The 16,031-nt window shown below is 35.7% G+C and overlaps 1 pseudogene; it reads right to left on the bottom strand.

The window, feature by feature from the left end:
• Window positions 1–1,126: 1,126 nt before the first annotated feature.
• On the bottom strand, window positions 1,127–1,245 carry LOC118607993 (annotated as a pseudogene).
• Window positions 1,246–16,031: the final 14,786 nt, after the last annotated feature.

Below are 16,031 nucleotides of genomic sequence, written 5' to 3'. Positions count from 1 at the left end.
CGTTCTCTGTATCTGAGTTTGTTTTCATTTAGTTTGTTCCTTTTGTTCTTTGATTTCACATACAAGTGAAATCATATGGTATTTATCTTACTTTGTCTGACTTATTTCACTTAGCATAATATCCTCTAGGTTTATCCATGTTGATGAAAATGGTAAGGTTTTATTTTTTATGGATGAATTTTATCCCATTCTATATATGTACAACCTCTTCTTTATTCAATCATCTTGATGGGTATTTAAGTTGCTTACATATTGTGGCTAATGTAAATAGAGCTGCAGTGAACATAGAGTTGCACTTTTTTTTTTTCAAATTAGTCTTTTGGTTTTCTATGGCTAAATATCCAGAAGTGGCTATTGCTGAGCTAAAAGATAGTTCCATTTTAATTTTTTGAGGAACCTCCAAAATGTTTTTCATAGTGGCTGTACTAATCTGCAATCCCACCAACAGTATATGAGGGTTCTCTTTCTTCCACAACTCAGCCAACACTTGTTGTTTTTTGATTTATTGATGATAGCCATTCTGTAAGGTGTGAGGTAATATCTCATTATGGTTTTAATTTGCATTTCTATGATGATTAGTGATCTTGAGCATATTTTCATATGGGTCATCTATATTTCCTCTTTGGAGAAATACCTATTCAGGTCTTCTGCCCATTTTTTAATTGAATTGTTTGTGTTTTATTGGTGTTGAGTTGTATGAATTCTTTATAAATTTTGTATATCAGTCCCTTGTCAGATGTATCTTAGGCAAATATATTCTCCCATTCAGTAGGTTTTCTTTTTGTTTTGTTGATGGTCTCTTTTGCTGTGCAAAAAAAAAATGTTAGTTTGATTTAGTCCAATTTCTTTATTTTTCTTTTTTGTTTTGCTTGCTCAAGGAGATATATATTTTTAAAAAAATTACTAATAGCAATATCAAAGAGTTTACTGTCTGTGTTTCCTCTGGAAGTTCTATGGTTTTGGTTTTACATTTAATTCTTTATATTATTTATTTATTTATTTATTTATTTACTTACTTACTTACTTACTTACTTACTTACTTACTTACTTACTTATTTATTTAGGCAAGGCAACCCTCGGTTGACCGCACAGATTAAAATCTCTTCTTTTTTATTTTTATTTTTTACACCTAAAGTATCTGGTCTTCCTAGGTGGTCTCCCATTCAAGTACTAACCAGGCCTGACCCTACTTAGCTTCTGAGATCAGACAGGATCAGACTTGTTCAGGATAGCATGGCCGTAGACTACATTTAAGTCTTTAATCCATTTTAAATTTACTCTTGTATATGGTACAAGAAGGTGGTCCAGTTTTATTTTGTTATACCTGTCCAGTTTTCCCAACACCATTTGTTGAAGAGACTGCCTTTATCTCATTGTATATTTTTGCCTCCTTTGTCATAGCTTGGATGACCATATAGGCATGGACTTATTTCTTGGTTCTCCATTCTGTTCCCTTGATCTATGTATCTGTTTTTATGCCAGTTCCATGTTGTCTGTAGCCTTGTAGTATAGCTTGATATCAGGTAGTGTGGTACCTCCAAAGTCATTCTTTCTTGAGATTGCTGTGGCTACTTGGAAACTTTTATGGTTCCATATAAATTTTAGGATTATTTGTTCTAGTTCTGTAAAAAATGTCATTAGTATTTTTTAAAGTTTTTAATTAATTATTTATTTTTATGGTGACATTGGTTAACAAAGTCCAATAAGTTTCAGCTGTATACCTTAACAATAAGGCATATATGTATGTGTGTGTATGTATGTATGTATGTATGTGTACATATATACATATATATGCATATATATGTATACATATTTTACACTGTGTGTTCACCTCCCATAGTTAGATTTCTTTGTCACCACATATTTGACCCCCTTTACCCTGTCTACGTCCCCCTCCCCCTACCTCCTACCCTTTGGTAATCACCCATTGGTATTTTGATAGAGATTGTAGTGCATCTACAGATTGCTTTGGGTAGTATGGTCATTTTAATGATGATTATTCTTTCCACCCATGAGCATGGTGTATGTTTCCATTTATTGTATCTTTGATTTTTTTAATGTCTTATAATTTCTTGAGAACAAGTTTTTTACCACTTTGGTTTATTTGATTCTTATGTATTTTATTGTTTTTCATGAAATTATAAATCGAATTTTTTAAAAAAAAATTATTTCCGATAGTTCATATTGATGAATAGAAATGCAACCAACTTCTGAATATTAATTTTATACCCTGTTACTTTACTGACCTTATTTATCTGTTCTAACGTTTTTTTTTTTGGTGGTATCCTTAAGGTTCTCTATATAGAGTATCATGTCATCTGCAAATAATGACAGTTTTACTTAAGTCCAATTTTTCTTACAGTGTTCTTATGATGATTCAATAAAATCATGGATGTGGACGTTCTTTTTAACATATGAAGTGCTCTACACAGCCTAGTTATGATCAAATTTATGATAAGCAATACTCTTGTTTAGTCATAAATTTCATCTCCACACTCTTCTTAAATAAAAAAAAAAGTCTACTGTGTTACAATACCAAGATATATTACTCAATTACAGAAAAAGGGGGTAGTTTAATAAACTCTTCTTAAATAGTAAACTATCCATCTTAACCAATTCAGTCATTTGGCATATGGAATCTAAGGAAGTAGAAGAGTCCTACTCAATATTACACTAGTTATAGCCAATTGGTCATTTTCCTGAAATCTTTGTAAGTGTGTAGCAATAAGGGTGTATGTAGCAAGAAATGATGTAAAATAAGCAATAAAATTAATTAATAGAAGGAAATGAGGAGAAATAATTTATTCTAGACATGGGATAGTAAAGAAATTATAACTGAGAAAGAATATTTTTCAAAGAGATATTACTAGTTAAATATATATCCAAATGAAATTTTGTCTTACCTACAAATGGCTAAGAAACCTATGAAAAGATGCTCAACATCGCTAGCTATTAGAGAAATGCAAATCAAAACCACAATGAGATACCATTTCACACCTGTTAGAATAGTTATTATCAACAGGACAAGTAATAACAAATGTTGCAGGGGATGTAAAGAAAAAGGAACCCTTATTCACTGCTGGTAGGATTAAATACTGGTATAACCACCGTGGAAAACAGTATGGAGTTTCCTCAAAAAATGAAGCATCGATCAACCATATGATCTAGTAATCGCTCTACTGGGTATTCACTGCAAAGGCTTGAAAATTCATTTCTGAAAAGATATTTGTACACCGATGTTTATAGCATCATTAGTCATGGTTGCCAGGACATGGAAGCAACCAAAGTGTCTTATGATAGATGATTGGCTAAAGAAGCGATGGTACATATATGCAACGGAATATTACTTAGCCATAAGAAGAGATTAAATAATTTTGCTCTAAATTTAAATTTGAAGATGAGCTGTCTGTATTTTCAGTCTCATGTCATTCTCATGGCCCCTATTTCATCCTAAGCTAAAAATGGTGGCAAATGAGACTATGGTCAGTTGTAATATAATGTGAAGACCTTTTCTTCTACTCTGCCAGCCTGTAGCATTGCAGAAATCATGAGAAATATCAGTTTCTATATCTTCTCTCTGGCACCATTTCCTATCCCCTTAGGTTGTTTCTAGGCAGATGTTGAAACATAGAGGGGTTGATTGCTGCCTTGAGTAGCCATCTTTCTCCAGTACCTGAGCAATTGTGAAGGCAGTCTGGGACTAGTGAATTAACGTCAATTATCAGGCTCATTGCACCACACTGAACAACTGTTTCTGCTGACAACAGTGAGAACTGAGCTCTCAGAAGGGAAATGAAAATACAAGAATTGGAGATTTAAAATTAGGAACAATTTCAGAAAATAGACTGGTAAGGAGAATCATTATTATATCACATTTTAAAACCACACTTAGGCTTTACCTAGAGACATAGCCTCATTTGTCAGGGAAAATATTGCTAGCCGATGAGGTTACAGGGGGAGAATGTTGAGAGCTTCTAACATTTTAGGCAAACATGAAAGAACCAATGTCATCTTTGTTATCCTCCAGTACTAAACGGGCCAGCTTTATTTACTAAAAACATCTATCCTGTCTACATACTTGCCATGCTGTTTAATTCCAAGTATCCCAGTTTTTATTTGTCAGCCAGTTATACTTTTATAGAGAAGCAAAATGTCACTGAGATCAAGCTTGTGATCTATTTACCAACTCATTTGTTTTCTGTGCATTTAGTGTATTATAAAGAGAATAATTAATTAACACAAAGCAATATGGATGCTTAGCCCCAATGCATTGCCTTGCAAGCCCTGTTTCTACCCCAAATAGTAAATTGAATCTGATAAATCTTTATAATCAGTGGGGAAAAAGTGGATTATGCCTTTCTCCCCAGATGCCATATCAATTGCACTGTTCATTATTGTATTTGTCCTTCAGAGTTCTAGGAAAGCTTCATCTTTAGTATGATTATGACTGTAAACTTTTCCATACAGAGGGACACTGTATCTATTCCACACTGCCACTCTACTCACACTTAATTCTGAAGGTACTTTAGCGAAAACAAACAAACAAACAAACAAACAAACAAAAACCTTAGGCATAAGAAGTTGTTCATGAAATATGTTATTATTTCATAAACATAATTAACAGACTACCTAAATCAAAAGTATCTCATATCATGCCCCTGCTAATGACCTAATAGGATGTACAAAATTTTATTGAGCAACTCCTCTGTAAGTTCCTTTGTGTCACCCACTGTACTAAATTCTGGGGATGCAATATAATAAAGGAGAAGGACACATAAATCAATGTTTCAACTGTATCACAAGTGCCAAATAGAGATAAGCACAGAGTGCTAAGAGAATACAGAGGAGAGAGATATGTAGCATTAGAGCCTGAGTGAGAACGCAAGCACTAACTTGACAAAAATTATAGGCTGGAGACACTAAATATGAAGTTATCTTGCTTCAGATTTCAATGAAGGCTAGTACTAGCAGAAATTATGCTACCTATAAACACTCCTTTCAGGCTGCTACATTTCTATATAGAGTTCACGGCCCAAAACTGTCTCCAAATATAGACATAGCCTCTATCTGCATTGTCCAATATGGTAATAACTAGCCACGTGTGGACCTCTAAGTGCTTGAAATATGGCTAGTACCACTGAAGAACAGAATTTTGAATTTTTCTGAATTTTAATTAATTTAAATATAAATTCTCACATGTGGCTACTAGTTACTATATGACACAGCACGGATCTAGACAGTGTGCATGTTAAGAAGGGGAAAATGAGAAAGAGAAAAATGGCATAGATGACAGAGGCTTTGTTCATCCCTGTTGAGACCAAATCAAAGCTGTGACAGAAACAGGAGCAAACAGTAAAGATAGTCACCTAGAATCTAGATGAACAGAAGTACTACAACTAGGTAGATAAATAAGAAATCACTCTGCAATAGCATAAGGTGGGGGGGGTGAAGACATTAAGCTGCCTGGTCCCCAGCAGCTGAGTGGGACAGAGGCTATGGTAGCTGCAGCCTCCAGTTGCAGTCAGCAGCTGTGTATGCTTCTAAAAGGGACTGTGTCCATGAGTGGACTTTTAAGATGATAGACTTGCTTGCTCTGAGTAACAGTGCCAGGTCGACTGCTTGAGGGGCACCAGGAACTTATAGGGGAACACTGATTTGTCGTACCGAGGGTCAGAGGTGAGGTTCCCTCTGGGTAGAAATGCTAGCAGTATCCATTGTTCCTCTGTTGAGATCTGCTTTTCTCCCAGTGTGCTTATGCAGTGCCTCCCATAGCTGAGAAGTCAGCAAACTGAATAACAGAGGTCACTCCGCCTAGAGGATTCCCTGAAACTCCACCTTCCGCAACTAACGATTCCACTCAAGCCACAGCCATATGTGTCCTAGGTGAGACCCCAGGCTCCTTGCTGAGCAGAGATAAGACTCACACTAGTGACAGCTGGCCTTGGTTTCTGGTATGGTTTCCTGAAGTAACTATAAGCACAGAATCTGTGAATTGTGTGCCAAAACTTAACAGGTGGCCCTGGAGCAGCACAGGCTCAGGCTAAACTTGGCCAGAAGCTGAACCCTCTTCAGGACTATGTTACTGGACACGTACTACATAAAGCCACTCTAATAAGACTGGGAAATACAGGAGCTTTGCTTAGCATATAGAAACAGACACAGAGAGGCCGCAAAAATGGGAAAACAAAGAAGCAGAAACCATAGGAGAGAACAGAATAGAAATCAAGGAATAATGGAGTTAAGCAATCTCACAGATGCAGAGTTCAAAACACTGGTTATAAAGATGCTCAATAAGCTTAGAGGAAGTGTAGATGAATTCCATGAGAACTTGAACAAAGAGATAAAAAAATCCATAAATATGGAAATTATAAAAGGGAACCAGTAAGAAATAAGGAACACATTACGTGAGGTGAAGAGTATGTTAGAGGGAATCCATTGAGTTGATAAAGAAGAGGATTGAACCCACTGATATAGAAGATGGGGAACCCAAGGACACTCAATCAAAACGGCAAGAAAAAAGAAATGAAGACAATAATAATAATACAAGGAGCCAAAGAGACACAATTAAGTGTAAAAAAATATCATGTCATAAGAATACCTGAAAGAAAACAAGAAGTCGAAGAGCTATTTGAAGAAATAATGGTGGAAAACTTCCCTAATCTGGTGACAGAATTAGGTATACAACCCCAGGAAGCTCAGAGAATCTCGAGAACCCAAAGCTCAGTGGAATCCAAAGAGGCTCATGCCAAGATACATCATCATTAAAATGCCAAAGGTTAAAGACAGAGAGACTCTTAAAAGCAGCAAAAGAAAAGCAATTACTTACCTACACGGGAATATCCATAAAACTGGCAGGTGATTTCTCAAAAGAAACTATGCAGGACAGACAGGTTTGGCACAAAATATTTGACGTGATTAAAACCCAGGATCTACAACTAAGAATACTTTATCCAGCAAAGCTATCATTTAGAGTCGAAGGACACATAAAGAGCTTTTCAGACAAAAATAAGCTAAAGGAATTTATTAATGTCAAGCCAGTATTACAGGAAATGTTGGAGGGACTTCTTTAAGAAGAAAAAAACATGTATCAAAAACAGGAATAATGAATGGTAATAACTACATTTCTATCAACAAGTACCTCAAATGGAAAAGAATTAAGTGCTCCAACCAAAAGATAGAGTGGCTGAATGGATAAGAAAACAAGTCCCCTATACATGCTTCCTACAAGAGACTCACTTTGGATTAAAAGCCACAGACTGAAATGAAGGGGATGGAAAAAGATATTGCCTTTATAGGTACTGTGCTGAATGAAATAAGTCAGATAGAGAAAGACAAATATCAACTGATTTCACGTACGTATGTAATCTAAAGAACAAAATAAACAACAACAAAAATGAAATAAACTCATAGATACAGAGAATATTTTTAGGGCTACTAGATGGAAGGGGTATTGGGGTGATGACAAAAAAAGGCAAAGGTATTAAGAAATACAGAGAGAAAAAAAATGATGTAGATGATAAAGGCTCCTTTCATCCCTCTGGCAACCAAATCAAAGTTGTGACAGTGATAAGAAGAGCAGCAAGAAAAAAATCACCTGAGAGCAAGATGAACAAGCCATGAGACTAAGAAGAAGCCTAGGAATTCGCCCTGCAATTGCAGAAGGTAGGACAGGGCGAGGATGTGGGCCTGCCAGGTCTTGAGTGGCCAAGTGAGATGGCGGCTGCAACAGCGGCAGTGGCAGAAGCCTGTTAAAGGGGCCGCATCAACGAGCAGAGTTTTGCAGTTACAGATCTGTTCGCTCTGAGCACCAGTGCCGATTTGGCTGCATACAGGGTTCAACAGGGACTTACAGGGAGACATTATCGGAGTGAGGGCCAAGGCAATAATCGCACTGTATAGAAGTGCTGGCAGAATTTATTGTTCCCTGTTGAGCCCTCGCCCCTCCCAGTCCTGGGACAGAGCACCACCATAGCAGTGACATCATCAAATTGGATAAGAGAGGTTGCTCTGCCCACAGGATTCCCTGAAACCCTGTCTTTCCCAACACAAAGCCCCCACCCAAGCCACATCCAGCTATATCCTCAGGGAGTCAGGTGCTCCTTGCTGAGCAGTGCCTTGACTCAGACTGGAGGCAGTAGGCTTTGGTTTCTGGTGTAGCCTTTTGAGGCAGCTCTAAGCACAGCATCTGTGGAATTTTTGCTAAATCCTAACAGGTGGCACTGGAAGGACAGAGACTTTGGCTAAATTTGGCTTGCAGCTGAACCCTTCACAAGAGTGTGCCACTGCACACCTACAACACAAAACCATACTAATAAGACCAGGAGACTTAGGAACTTTGCTTAGTATATAAAAACAGACACAGAAAGGCAGCCAAAGTGGGAAGACAATAAAGCAGAAACCATATGAGAGAATAGAACAGAGATCCAGATATAATGGAGTTAAATAATCTAATAGATGCAAAGTTCAGAACACTGGTTATAAAGATGCTCAATGATCTTTTTGGAAGTGTTGAGAACTTCAATAAAGATAAAAAAAAAACCCAGAAAAATGGAAAATGGAAATTATAAGAGGGAACCATGCAGAAATGAAGAACACATTATCTGAGATGATAAGTATATTAAAAGGAATAAACAAAGAAATAAACAAAATGAATAAAGAAAATAATCAAATGCCCTATCTAGAAGGAGGGAAAGCCAAGGACACTCAATCAGAATGGCAATAAAAAAGATATCAAGACTATAAAAATCATTCAAGGAGGATATGGGACACTATTAAGGGTCCAAACATCTGTCTGATCAGAGTAACTGAAGAAAATCAAGATGTTGAATAGCTGTTTGAAGAAATAATGATAGAAAACTTTCCTAACCTGGTGAAGGAAATGAACATAAAACCCTCGGAAGCTCAGAGAATTCCAAAAATCAGGGATCCAAAAAGGCCCACACCAAGACACATCATAATTAAAATGCTAAAGTTTAAATACAAAGAAAGAATATTAAAAGCAGCATGAGAAAAACAAATAATTACTTATAAGGGGACACCTATAAGATTGGCAGCTGATTTCTCAAAAGAAACTAGGCAAGACAGAAGGGATTGGCAAAAAATATTTGACAGGTTGAATATTCATGATATACAACCATGATAATTTATCCAGCAAAGCTATCATTTAGAGTTGAAGGACAGATAAAGAGCTTCTTAGATGAAAATAAGCTAATGCAATTTATCAACACCAAGCCAGTGTTACAGAAAATTTTGGAGGGACTTATTTAAGAAGAAGAAAAAAAGGCATCAAAAACAAGAATAAAAAATGGTAACAACTACATTCCTATCAATAAGTACCTTAAATGGAAAATAATTAAATGCTCCAACCAAAAGACAGAGTGGCTGAAAAGATAAGAAAACAAGACCCCTACATATGAAAACAAAGGGGATGGGGAAAGATATTGTTTTGATGGACCTAGAATGTATTTAATTCAGACGGATAAAGATAAACTCTATTAATTTCACTTATATGTGCAATCTAAGGAGTAAAAAGAACAAACTAATCAAAAACAGACTCAAATATAGTGGACAGCTTGGTGTTAGACAGAAGGAGAAGGGTTTGAGGGGCTGGGAGAATGAAGTGAAGTCTTAAAGAAGCATGAATTAGTAGCTGATGGATGGTCATGGGGGTAGGGAGCAGAGCATAGGGAATGTAGTTAGCATTAATATGTTGGCTAGGAGAAGTGTCAGGGGAGGGTAGGAACAACTGGAGGGATTGTTTTGTGAACTATACAGATCTAACAAATGTAATGTATACCTGAAACTAATTAAAATAAATAAATTTAAAAGAAAGAAATACAGAATTCTGGGAAAACATGGCGGAGTGAGAGACATCCTCAGATCTCTCCCCTTGAAACAACAATAAGCTGAACATATAAACTCAACAAAAAAAACTCAAACTACACAACAGCAAGTCTGAACAAGGGATGTACGCATACGAGCTGCCATAGGTCAGAACCCCGGGTGTCAGGTGGTGTACTAGGACAAATAAAACAGCTTCCTCTCGTAGCCACAGAAGCTCCTTGCAGGAGGAGGGAGAAGGGTGAAGGTGCCATGATCTCTCTGATCAGCCCTGCCTGGAAGTACTGGGACTTTTCTACCCAGCTGGCAACAGGGCTAAATCATCAGGGCATAAAGCAGAGAAATAAAAGTTGATTTTTACTGGCCCTGATTGCAATACCGAGGTTGAGCCTCAGCCCCCAACCCCCAACTCAGAGGGCACCTCCCCCCATAACCACCAAGACCGATTACCACGGAGACCCAGGGGAATCTGAGCAAACACTACAAAAACAGTTGCTAATACTGACAGGGACTGAAACTGAAAGTAGCAAGTGTGATTAAAATCTACAAGAAAATAAAAAAATGTTAAGCTTTATATAAAACAAGGATCCAAGAGGCTTAGACACCACCTACTGGAAACCAAAAGAAAAGCACCTTCTTTGAGGCAGGCTAAAAAGAGACCTTTATATAATAAATCTTCTTTCTGGAAGAACAACAGAATACACTTTTATTAATGCCCAGGCAGAGAAATAGTCCATTAAACACCATGAACAACCAAGGTGACAAGCCATCTCAGAAAGAAAGAAAAAAATCTCTAGCAAATGAGCTTACAGACATAGAAATATGCAACTTATGTGACAGGGAATTCAGGACGATACTTCTGAAAAAAACTCAGAGTTCCGAAACAGGTCATATCAACAATTTCAGGAATTGAAAAAACAACTAAATGAGCAGAGCAAGGAGATTGAAATGATCAAATAGAACCAAATAGAACTTTTCAAGATAAACAAACAAACAAACAAACAAAAATTTCTCAAGATTAAAAAATGAAATAGCAAGCTTGGGGAATAGAGTCCACCAAAAGAAGGAAACGTTCAGTGATATCAAAGATGGAAATCTAGAAATAAATCAGAAGAAAGAAGAGATAAACCAAAGAATGAAAAATAATGAAAGAGAAATTCAAGAACTAGTTAATACCATCAGGAGGGAAAATGTAATAATAATGAGCATTACTGAAGATGAGGAAAAGGAGCAGGGACTAGAAAGCATTTTCAGACAAATAGTGGACAAGAATTATCCAAATATAAGGAATGAGCTGGAACTTGGAATTCAAGAAGTAAACAGAACACCCAATTATCTCAACCCAAAAAGGCCTTCACCAAGATACATTATATTAAAGTTATCAAAAATCAATGACACAGATAGAATCCTTAGGGCAGCCAGGGAGAAGAAAATGGTAACGTATAAAGGAAAATCCATTACATTAGCATTGAACTTCTCAGCGCAGACCTTACAAGCCAGAAAGGAATGGAATCAAATCTTTAAACTATTAAGTGAAATAAACTACCAGTCTAGAATAATGTATCCAGCTAAGTGATCCTTTAGATATGAAGGAGAAATTAAGACCTTTTCAGACATACAAAAATTGAGGGAATTCTCTAGTATGAGTCCTGCACTACAAGAAATTTTAAAAGGGGTCAGCTCACCAAAAACAAAATAATAACAACAAAAAATACATGACTAGGAGTAAAGTGGTTATCAGAAAAATAGAAGCAGAGGAGCGCAATCCTTACTAAGAACAGGGCATTATAAGATTAAATAATAAGAGAATTGCTATAGTAATGAACGTTCAGCATACATAGAAACGGAATGAGATAACAATGACTAAAAAGCAGAGGATTCAATGATCCAAAATCGCAAAGTGAAATGGAGATAAGACACACACAGAAGAAAATGGACGACTGTGTGTGTATCTATCTATCTATCTATCTATCTATCTATCTATCTATCTATCGATCTATCGATCTATCTATCTATCTATCTATCTATCTATCTATCTATCTATCTATCTATATTTGTAATGGTGACCACACACTATAGAGTCAAGACTGAAGTATACAACATAAAATAAGAAGAATCAGATGCAAAACCCACAAAAGCCAACCAAAATAAAGAAAACAGAAACACCACGACAAGGAAGCAATGCAAACACTGAACCACGAGAAAACAAAAGATAAAATGGCTATAAAAAGACCTATTTCTAGATTTCGATAATCACACGGTGTAAATGGATTGAACTCACCAATAAAAAGGCACAGAGTTGCAGAACGTATCAAAAAACAAAACCCAACAATATACTTCCTCCAGGAGACACAACTCAGTTCCAAAAACAAATATAGACTCAAAGTGAAAGGGTGGAAAACGATCTTTCAAGCAAATGGCTTTCAGAGAAAAGTGAGAGTAGCAGTACTAATATGGGATGAAACAGCCTTCAAAATAAAAAAGGTAAAGAAAGATACTGCAGGACACTTCATAATGATAAAGGGAATCATACATCAAGAAGACATAATACTTATAATATCGATGCTCCCAATGATGGAGCCCCTAAATATGTAAAATAATTACTAACAAAACCTAAGGGAGAAACAGACCAAAACGGTAGGATAGTAGGGGACCAAATACCCCACTGTTGGATATGGACAGAAAATCAATAAGGAAATAACATCCTTAAATGACATATTAGACCAACTGAACATAATTGACATTTATAGAGCCTTCCATTCCAAAACAGCTGCTTATGCACTCTTCTCTAGTGCATATGGAACATTGTCAAAAATTGACCACATACTGAGACACAGAGATAGCCTCAACAAATGGAAGAGGTTTGAAATCATACCAACCGTATTCTCTGATGATAATGCTTTGTTACTAGAGACCAATGGCAAAAAGATATCAGGAAGAACCACAAATACATGGAGAATAAAAGCCTGTTACTGAAGAATAACTGGGTCAGGGAAGAAATAAAAAGAGAGATCAAGAGATACATAGAAACAAATGATAATGATAGTACAACATATTAAAACTTTTGGGACAGTGCAAAGTGGTCATAAGGGGAAAGTTCATATCATTACTTGTTCTATCTCCAAAAACAAGAATGAGGCCAAATAAGCAACCTAATGCTTCATCTTAAAAAAAAACTATAAAATGAAGAATGAATGAGACCTGAAATCAGCAGAAGAAAAGTAATCATCATAATTAGAGCAGAAATAAAAGAAATTGGTACCTAAAAAAATAGAAAAAATAAATGCAAAAAAAAGAGCTGTTTCTTTGAATGCTAATAAAATTGACAAACCCTGGATAAACTCCTGAAAGAAAAAAGAGAAAGGAAACAAATAAACAAACTTAGGGATGAGAGTGGGGGAAATTACAACTGACATTGCAGAAATACAATGGATAATACAAGAATACTATGAAAAAGTATAACTTTGAATGTAATTAATAACCTAGAAGAAATGGACCAATACTTACAAAAAAAATACCACCTTCCTAGACAGAATCAATAAGATCTGGTCTAAATAGATCGATCAGCAGAATGGAAATTGAAACGATCATCCAAAACCTACCAAAAAGTAAAAGTCTAGGACCAGATGGCCTCACCAGTGAATTCTTCCTAACATTTAAAGAAGATTTAATACCTATTCTCCTCAAACTCTTCCAAAAAATCGATAGGAAGCAGTACTACCCAATTCATTTTATGAGGCAAATATTACCTTGATACAAAAATCAGGTAAAGATAACACACAAAAAAAGAACATTACAAACCAATATCATTCATGAACACAGATTCAAAAATCCTAAGATACCAGCAAACCAAATACAGCAACATATTCAAAAGATTATACACCACGATCAAGTGGACTTGATCCCAGATGTACAGGAATGGTTCAACATATGCATGTCAATTAATGCGATACACCACATCAACAAATTAAAAATAAAATAAGAATCATATGATCACATCGATAGATACAGAAAAAGCCTTTGACAAGTTACAGCACCCATTTATGAAGAAAACACTTAACAGAATTGGTATAGAAGGAAAATACCTTAACATAATAAAAGCCATCTATGGCAAACGCTCAACCAAAATTACACTTAATGGTGAAAAACTAAAAATATTCCTTCTAAGATCGGGAACAAGGCAAGGCTGTCCACTATCACCACTGTTATTCAATATAACTTTGGAGGTCCTAGCGAGTGCAATCAGACAAGAGAAAGATATAAAAGGCATTCAAATAGAAAAGAAGAAATCAAACTGTCACTATTTGAAGTCAAATTGTCACTCTTTGATGATGACATGATTCTCTGTATAGAAAATCCTTAAGACTTCACAAGAACACTACTAGAAACAATAAGCAAGTATAATAAAGTCTCTGGATACAAAATCAATGTTTAAAAATCCATAGCGTTCCTATACTCTAATAATGAAGCGTCAGAAAAAGAAGTAAAAAAAAAATTACTTTTGCAATTGCAAGAAAAAGAATAAAATACCTAGGAATAAATTTAGCAAAACATGGGAAGGACCTATATAATGAAAACTACAAGACTCTATTAAAGGAAATCAAAGAAGATTCAAAGTAATGGAAAGATATTCCATGTTCTTGGATTGGAAGAATCAACATAGTTAAAATGACCTTATTACATAAAGCATTATAAAATTTAATGCAATCCCCATCCAAATCTCCTTGCCTTTTTTTTTAAGAATTAGAACAAAGAATCATCATATTTATATGGAAATGCAAAAGACCCTGAATTGCCAAATCCATCCTGAGAAAAAAAGAACGAGGCTGGAGGCATCACTCTGCCTGACTTCAAATTATACTGCAAAGTGAAAGTCATCAAAACGGCATGGTATTGGCAGCAAAACAGACACACTGACTAGTGGAACAGAATCGAGAGTGCAGAAGTAAACTCATATTTACATGGACAAATAATTGTGGACAAAAAAGCCAAAAACATACAGTAGAGAAAAGAAAGCCTCCTCAAAAATGGTGCTGGGAAAATTGGAAGGTCACCTGCAAAAGAATAAAATTAGATGATTGTCTATCAACACACACAATTCATTCAAAATGGATTATGGACCTGAATTGAACACCTGTAAGAATAAAACGCATAGAAGAAAACATAGGAACAAAATGCAAGGACTTTGGACTTAAAGACGATTTTATGAATTTGACCTCATAGTCAAGGAAAGTAAAAGTGAAAATAAATGAATGGCACTACATCAAACTAAAAAGCTTCTACTCAGCAAAAGAAATCATCAACAAGGTAAAGAGATAACCATCTCAATGCAAAAATATATTTGCAAGCAATGCTTCCAATAAGGGTTCACTATCTAAAATGTACAAAATCTCATATAACTCAATAGCAACAGAAAACAATAGATCCAATCTAAAAATGGACAGAGGACTTGAACAGATACTTCTCCCTTGAGGACATACAATGGCCTACAAACATATCAAAAGATGCTCAACATGGAAGCAACTGAAGCGTCCTACAATAGATGATTGGCTAAAGAAGCTGTGTTACATATATGCAATGGATGAAATACTGCCATGTGCGACAACATGGATGGACCTCAAGATAATCATACTAAGCGAAATAAGTCAACTGAAAAAGTTGAAAATCACATGATATCACTTATATGTGGGATATAATCCTAAAAACAACAAATGGACAAGACAGAGACTCATGGGCATGGACAATGGACTAGTGGTTACCAGAGGGTAGTAGGTAGGGGAGGAGGGTGGGTAGATGGGGTAAGGGGGAGTCAAATATAGTGGGGTAGTGGGAGGATGAATTGGGTAAAGGGGATCAAACATATGGTAGCGGAAGGAAACTGGACTTTGGATGGTAATCGCACAATAGAATATATAGATATCAAATGATAATGTACACCTGAAAATCATATAATTGTATTAATTAGTGTTAACCCAATAATTTTAATTTTTAAAAAAGGAAAAAAATAAAATAAATACAAACAGATAGTTACAAAATAGACATGGATATACAAAGGATAGCTAAAGAAAAATAATTAATAATGTTGTAATAAATACGTAAGGGGGAAGAGGAATATGAGATTTAGTAGTGTGATGACTTTGTGAGTTATATAGATCTCTAATCATTGTGGTGTGTAACTGAAAGTAATATAT

The sequence above is a fragment of the Rousettus aegyptiacus genome, unplaced genomic scaffold (assembly GCF_014176215.1).
Source record: "Rousettus aegyptiacus isolate mRouAeg1 unplaced genomic scaffold, mRouAeg1.p scaffold_m13_p_9, whole genome shotgun sequence".
Taxonomy (NCBI): domain Eukaryota; kingdom Metazoa; phylum Chordata; class Mammalia; order Chiroptera; family Pteropodidae; genus Rousettus; species Rousettus aegyptiacus.
Note: the sequence above shows the minus strand (reverse complement) of the source record. Positions and strands in the feature narration are given on the sequence as shown.